The sequence below is a fragment of the Macrobrachium nipponense genome, chromosome 10, assembly GCF_015104395.2.
Source record: "Macrobrachium nipponense isolate FS-2020 chromosome 10, ASM1510439v2, whole genome shotgun sequence".
Taxonomy (NCBI): Eukaryota; Metazoa; Arthropoda; class Malacostraca; order Decapoda; family Palaemonidae; genus Macrobrachium; species Macrobrachium nipponense.
In genome coordinates, this window is record NC_087204.1 from 101,292,014 (window position 1) to 101,299,513 (window position 7,500).

At 37.9% G+C, this 7,500-nt stretch overlaps 2 protein-coding genes across 20 annotated transcripts in view; both read right to left on the reverse strand.

Moving 5' to 3' along the window:
• The window catches only part of LOC135223820 (mucin-2-like), a 503,176-nt gene that overhangs the window by 117,009 nt on the left and 378,667 nt on the right, over positions 1 to 7,500 (reverse strand). The gene's annotated exons all lie outside the window — the stretch shown is intronic.
• Positions 1 to 7,500, reverse strand: part of LOC135223821 (ESF1 homolog) — an 86,164-nt gene that overhangs the window by 8,502 nt on the left and 70,162 nt on the right. For 2 of the 7 annotated variants that reach the window (XM_064262670.1, XM_064262669.1), the window contains exon 1: positions 2,114 to 2,445. The exons of 3 other annotated variants lie outside the window; for them this stretch is intronic. The gene's annotated coding sequence lies outside the window, so the exon portion shown is untranslated. Of the gene's footprint in view, positions 1 to 2,109; positions 2,446 to 7,500 lie in introns of those variants that run through there. 2 more of the 7 variants (XM_064262666.1, XM_064262667.1) reach the window with 1 other exon arrangement.

Genomic DNA, 7,500 nt, shown 5'->3' on the forward strand with positions numbered 1-7,500 from the left:
TTGGCATTTGATAAAATCAAGTTAGTTGTCAGGTGGCTGTGTATACACAGTTTTACATACTACACATGTATACCATTGCACGTGCATATACTTGACTTTGCATATGCATAATTATGCACTCTACGCATGTGTACCACTTACATGCCTTTGTGTATACACAGTTATACACTCTACATGTATACTTGGGCTGTGAATACACAGATATACAAGCTACACGTGCACACTACTTTACAGCACACTTGCCTTTGTGCATACACAGTTATACACTCTACACATGTATACCACTGTATTTACATCTGCCTTGTGTATACAGAGTATACGCCATACACATGTATACCAATGAAACTGCATGCTTGCCTTTGACTATGTATACACAGATACACACTCTACATATGTATAATACTGCACGTTTACAGTCGCCTTTGAATGTGTATACACAGACACACACCCTACACATGTATAACACTTTACAGTACATATACCTTTGTGTATAAACAGTTATGCACTCTACACATGCATACAACTGTAAGTGTACACTTACATTTCACCATGTATACAAAGATATACACTCTACATATGTATACCACGTACAAACACCTTTAGCAAATTACACCTTAATTTCTTTTATTGAATTGACCCATTCCAGAAAGATTTATATAAACCAATTGTGTACCTAGTTGATGGTTGACTGATGTGGGTTGCAACCGGGGAAAGAATATAAATTTTTTAGTTAATATGCGGGTCATATTATTGACTTGATCCACTCAGCCATCGATGGATAAGGAGTGAGTGGAACCAGGTCACTGTGACCCGTGTATCAACGAAAGAAGTGTAAATGCAGTTATATAATTCCATATAGTTTAAGTTTTTTCTATGGTATATAGGGATTTTGACATTAATGGGTAATATCTGGACATATATATATATATATATATATATTATATATATATATGTATGTATGTATGTATATATACACACATATACCTTAAATTACCCATTAAATCACAGAAATACAGAATTAATACAACCAAGTTCTTCTCCAAACACAATCGAACACACTCAGGGTACACCTGGCAACTAAATACTTTCTTTTCTTAAGCACTTAAACACAAAAGAAAGCAGGAATAACATATAAAAAATGACTAAAGTAGGTCTACAAAGTTCCGTGTGCTCCCGTCTGCACTATCCTTGGCATTCAAACATCTGCTGCAGGAGCAATAATAGGGCAGGAGGAGCGTTTCGTCTGCCCCACTCTCGAGCTGCGTGAGGCAGCTAGTATCTCTAAGGGGCAAAGAGTCAGCAGCCAGCACCGAGTGATATCCTCCAGACGACGCGAATAAACAGATACATCATATTGATAGCACTACTAACACTCCCAGGCGCATGGCTCCAGCACTGCCATCAAAATACCACCGACACCCAGCTTATCCTTTAGCATTATATACACCACCATACCTCGACGTCTAGAGGCTGCTACAGAACGCGATCACTATACTCGATCACCATACACAAACAACGCTGGATGGCTGGCTGGAAGCCTGGAAGGTTGGTCTAGCCAACGCTAAGGCATTATGATACCAATATACCTTGGTGCCTCGACGTCTTGAGGCTGCTACAGAACGCTATCACTATACCCAATCACCATACATACACGACGCTTCCAGCCTTCCAGGCTGGAAGCCTGGAAGGTTGGTCTAGCCAACGCTAAGGCTTTAAACCGATATATACCTCGATGCCTCGACGTCCAGAGGCTGCTAGAGAACGAAATCACTGTACCCGATCACCATACATACACGACGCTTCCAGCCTGGAAAGCTGGAAGCCTAGAAGGTTGGCTGGTCGGTCTAGCCAACGCTAAGGCATTATTATACCAATATACCTCGATGCCTCGACGTCCAGAGGCTGCTAGAGGACGCGATCACTATACCCAATCACCATACATACACGACGCTTCCAGCCTGGAAGGCTGGAAGGTTGGTTGGTTGGCTGGCTGGTCGGTCCAGCCAAGTTCCCGACTCCCCTCATCCCGGAGAAAAACACAGAGAGGAGCGAAAGCTTCGAGCAAAGCCTATATTAACACACGGACACTAAAACACACGATTCCCACACCTACTTCCGCCCACTGCTGGCCATCGATGGGCGCAGCTCTCCTCTCTCCTTCATGGCCTCATCATCTCAGAGGAAACTGGAAATCACAGGCGGACATAACTGAGGTGTCCTTCCAGGTCTTTCGACAGCTGAACTGAACAATGGCCACTGGCAGTGTGTGGTGGAGAGAGAGAGAGAGGCGGTTCTGTTGACAGCAGCAGCAGCAGCCGACGACGACGACGTTACGTTCCAGAGTCGCTGTGGCTCTCTCTCTCTCTCTCACTCTCTCTCTCCCTCTCTCTCACTCTCTTTCTCTCTCTCCCTCCTCTACCACACTCTCTCTAACACTGTGTACCAGGTTGAGGGAGCAGAGCGCAGCACACTCAGATGAGGCTTGATCGATACTGAGGGGGGTCCCTTGCCTCCTTCCCTACCCCCGCCCCCCGGGCCTATCGCCCGCACTAGGAGGAGGTGGAGGAGGAGGAGGAGGTCCTTCCAGGAGAGAGAGAGAGAGAGAGAGAGAGAGAGAGAAACAGGCATAGAGAGGAGGGGAAAAGGCGAGGACTAGGAGAGGTGGAGAGGTGGTAATTTGCATGAAAGGGAAGAGGAGAAATCCATCGTAAATGCTTTCAAATCAAATGGCACATTCAGGGGGAGGGGATAAGGGTGAGGGGAGGGGTTTGGGATGGGGGAAGCCCCCTCCCCCACTTCCATGTGCTCACACACACACACAGACACAAAGACACAGAGGTCGAGGGGAAAACGAGATTTGAAAAGGTGAGTCTTTCAAACTCGGCGGTCTCCTCAACTACCTGACCCCTTCCTTACACCCCCTCCCCACCCCCCTCCTCACCCTCCCATAATCCCTCCCTTACCCCCTCCCCAAGATACTGACAGGGTCTCTGGATTCAAGCAAAAGATCAATCTCCATTTTCTCTCCTCCCTATATAGCAATTAATTCTAGCTTCCTATATATGCACCCAGGGCTCTAAAAAGCTCCCACCCTCTCTCTCTCTCTCTCTCTCTCTCTCTCTCTCTCTATAACTCAACATGTGCATGTACGTGGGCCATGTCCAATCCTGACGATTATTACTGTGTAAGACCGTGGTCCGTGTGTAAGTCCTCAGCTCTCTCTCTCTCTCTCTCTCTCTCTCTCTCTCTCTCTCTCTCTCTCTCTCTCACAAATAACCTTTCTTCCGTCCCGACCCCGCCCAAGTTCAAGCGTCCTATGCTTTGTCCATTGTTTGTGCGGTTTTGCAGAGAAATGAGAACAAATTGAGCCGTTTGCAAATGCACGTTGCAGGTTGGCGTGTAACAAGTAGCATGGCAAAATAATGCAAATGCAAAATTAAAAGTAAAAACTTCTTTGACAAAGCACAGGTGACAGAAAGGTGCTGTTTAAGAAAAAAAAAAAAAAACTTGGGCATTTGATGAAAAACTAAACAAGTAAATAAAAACAACTCTCTTTTTTTTTTGACAAAGTGCGGGTGACAGAAAAGTAATAAAACCAAACCAAAGTACTAAAACAAAAACAAAAACAAAAAAAAGGAACACCCACAAAAAAAACCTCCCTCCTATGAAAAAGTCTAGATGACAGAAATGTACTAAACCAAAAAAAAAACCTTGGTACTTAATAAAAAAAAAACTAAAGAAACGTTTAAAAACTCCTTTCTTTGACAAAGGACAGGTAAAGGAAAGGAGCTGAGTAACAATAAAAACCTTGGTATTTGAATGAAAAACTGAAATGTTAAACAAAAACCAACTTCCTCTGACAAAGCACAGGTGACAGAAAGGTACTGAGGAAAAAACCTAGGCGATTATTAAAAAATATATAAATATATATAAAAATATTGAAAAACTCCTTTCTCTGACAAAGCACAGGTGACAGAAAGGTACTTAATAAGGAAAAACTTGGCGCTTGATGAAAAACTAAAGAAAAAAATGATTATAAAACTCCTTCCTATGACAAAGAACAGGTGACCCAAAAGTACTAAGACATAAAAAAAACCCTTGGCACTGGATGGAAACCTAAAACAAATAAAAAACGCAATACTTAACAAGACAATGCATTTTAAACCAGTCAATTAAAACTTTGGCCCACCTCTCGAATTGACAGGGCCACGTTTTTTTTTTTCAGAAAGTTTTGAGAAGACGAAAGCCTACATAATCCAGCTGTCACAATGGAAAGAGGAACCAGCCATCTGACGAAGGCAGTAACTTCCAATAAACGTTTAGGGAACTTCTGCTGAGAATGTAAACAAAGTAATCTTTGAGTTGCTGAATAACAGAGATTATAAGAGATAGATGAAAGAATGGAAGGTACTCTTGTTTCAAAGACCCTTTTGATGTGGGAATGTATTTTCAAGAATTGTACCAAAAGATTATGCGTTGTTCCAAATATATGACAGTTCAGGATCGAAATGTTACGATGATGGTGTTAGCCACATAGGTGAATGTACCTAATGACTTTATATATATTTGCATCATATATATTATTCATAAATTCATAAATGTATAAATACAACCACATATATGAATATATGTGTGTGTGTGATATAAATATAAGTATATAAAAGGAGCCCATAAAAACGCCAAAATATACCAAGTAAGTACTATATATCAGACCACTGCTGTCTCTCTCTTCAGGTAGGTAATGAAGAAATATAGTACTTACTTTCTACATTTTGGCGTTTTTATGGTCTTTTATTAGATGGAGTTTTGTTGTAACAGAACATTCTTACCAGTCTCTATATATATATATATATATATATAGTATATATATATATATATATATATATCTATATATATATATATATATATATATATATATATATAAAGCTATAATATACACACACAAATAAAAAATCACTTCTTCGAACTAAAAAAAACAACAACTGTCATATAAACAAAGAATGTCGAATTAATTGAAAAATCAACAACAAGGCAACCCGCTCATAAAAACAATACGTGCTCCCCAATTTCGGACCCCCAATTGACTTTCAACATATATATTTTTATCTGAAGCCAAAATCCAAATCACGTTCAATGTGTTGCTGATATCAGCACATTCAACACGAAATCAACCCCACCAATAATCTGCGTTAATCTACCGAAGTTATTTTTGAGTTGCAGCGCTTGTGATGTGCAATACTTTCCCTAATCTGTTGTCGTGTTGTTGATGACAATAGCTTATGAAAACGAATGCATTCAATAAAATAAGTATGTTTTTGTACACGTGTGATCATTTTATACTTACACATATATACGTATATGAATTCAAAAGGAATCACACACACACTCATGCATACATACATACATACATACAAACATACATAAATACACACACACACATATATATACACACACACACATATATATATATAATATATATATATATATATATATATATATATATATATGTGTGTGTATGTGTGTGTGTGTGTGTGAGAGTGTGTGTGTGTGTGTGTGTGTATGTAAGCGTGTGTGTGTATGTGGATGTATATACGTATATTTCATTTTTCTCAAGCCTCCACTTTGGTAAGTCTTGGTAATAAACCGTGAAATACTGAGAGAGAGAGAGAGAGAGAGAGAGAGAGAGAGAGAGAGAGATAACATTAGCACACCGCAGCAGCCCGGAACAAGAAAAAAAAACACACAGTCGATGAGAAAAAGATTTGGGAGGACGAAACTGAGAATCCCAAAAGAAAAAAGTACAAGTAAAAAACAAGAGGAAAAAAGAAAGACGTTAAAACGAGAAATTATCTTTCTTCTTCTTCTTCTTATTCTTCTTCTTCTTCTTCTTCTCCTTCGCTTTCTTCTTCTTCTTCAAGTGAAGGACAATGAACCGACGACTCTTAATTACTCCTTTTTAAGAAATGTTCTTTAAGCTCTTCATTATACACCATCAAACGCAATGTATTATTTATATATTTATTTATGTACTTATTTTTAACCGGGTTTGTAAAACTCTACGGGAAGTTAACTCCACGTTTCACTAACTTTGTTATCTCGCAAGGAGGCTGCGCAAGAGAATGCAGTACTTATAATGATTTAAGTAAGTATATAATAGCATATATATGTATATGTATATGTATATGTATATATATATATATATATATATATCTATACACATATATGTATATATACATACTATATATAAGCAAAAGCATAGTAAATAATTATAGATACCGCAGGATTAAATTCATCTTTTGATGTGGCAATAATACGCGAAAATTGACTTCTGACTACGAGCAAAACCACATCCCATGACGTTCCGCTGGACGAAATAACACAATAACTTAATGCAGTAACCCAATACAATAACCCTCCTCTCTTGTGAGTGTGTCTGGATAATTACACTGATATGAAAATCAGGTTCCCAACGAGACAGACTATTTCATTTCTGGCAGCGAATATTAAAACTAAAAAAAATAAAAAAAAATAAATCAGGGAAAGCAATTACGCTGACGACCCGGGAATGAATTTTTGGGGGAATGTATTAATTCTGGCCGAGTTGTCATTAAAGAAAAATGCATATACATTCATACATACATACATAATATATGTAGGTTGTGTGTATATGATATAGATAGATAGATAGATAGAAAGATATATAGAAACACAGACACATGCATACATATATGTCTATATATATATGTGTGTGTGTACATACATACATACATACATACATACATACATACATATATATATATATATATATATATATATATATATATATATATATATATATATATATATATATATAAATTTCTCAGCAAAAATGTGGTAAAGTATTTCCCCCCTCAATGACAGTTTGTACAAGACAATCACCAGATGAAATAATCCACCATTTTTACTTATTCTATTATGATGAAAAAACCAACATTCAAGTATTATCCTCATTAGATTTTTGCATTTCAAGAATCTCTGTTTTTCAACTTTTCCCTTTTAGATGTAAGGTCAAGCTGAGGTCACCTAAAAAAAAAATAAGATTCTGAGACTAGTAAGACACTCACCCAGTCACTCTACCTTGTAAATGTTACTGAGGAAACTGTGCCAATAAAATTACATTTATCGGGAGACCTAAACCACCAATCAATTGATTTATTTAACAAGATTATCTATTTATTTGTTCATCATATTTATTTACCAAAGTCAGAACACTGGTCTACTGAAAATATGACGCAGATTTGTTGGTTACCATAGCTCAACTAACTTGTTTATTTCTCAGTAGCCAAATAATCATAAACAAATTGGATCTTGGAATTATAAACAATAAACAAAATTGATTTAGAATTTACGATAAACAGTAAAGATTTGTTGAAAGTTTTATCAGCAGGGATGCTGGTACCATAGGATTAAAGATAAAAAATAAAATTTAGGAAAATCGTCCTATACGTGGCTGGTTCCTTG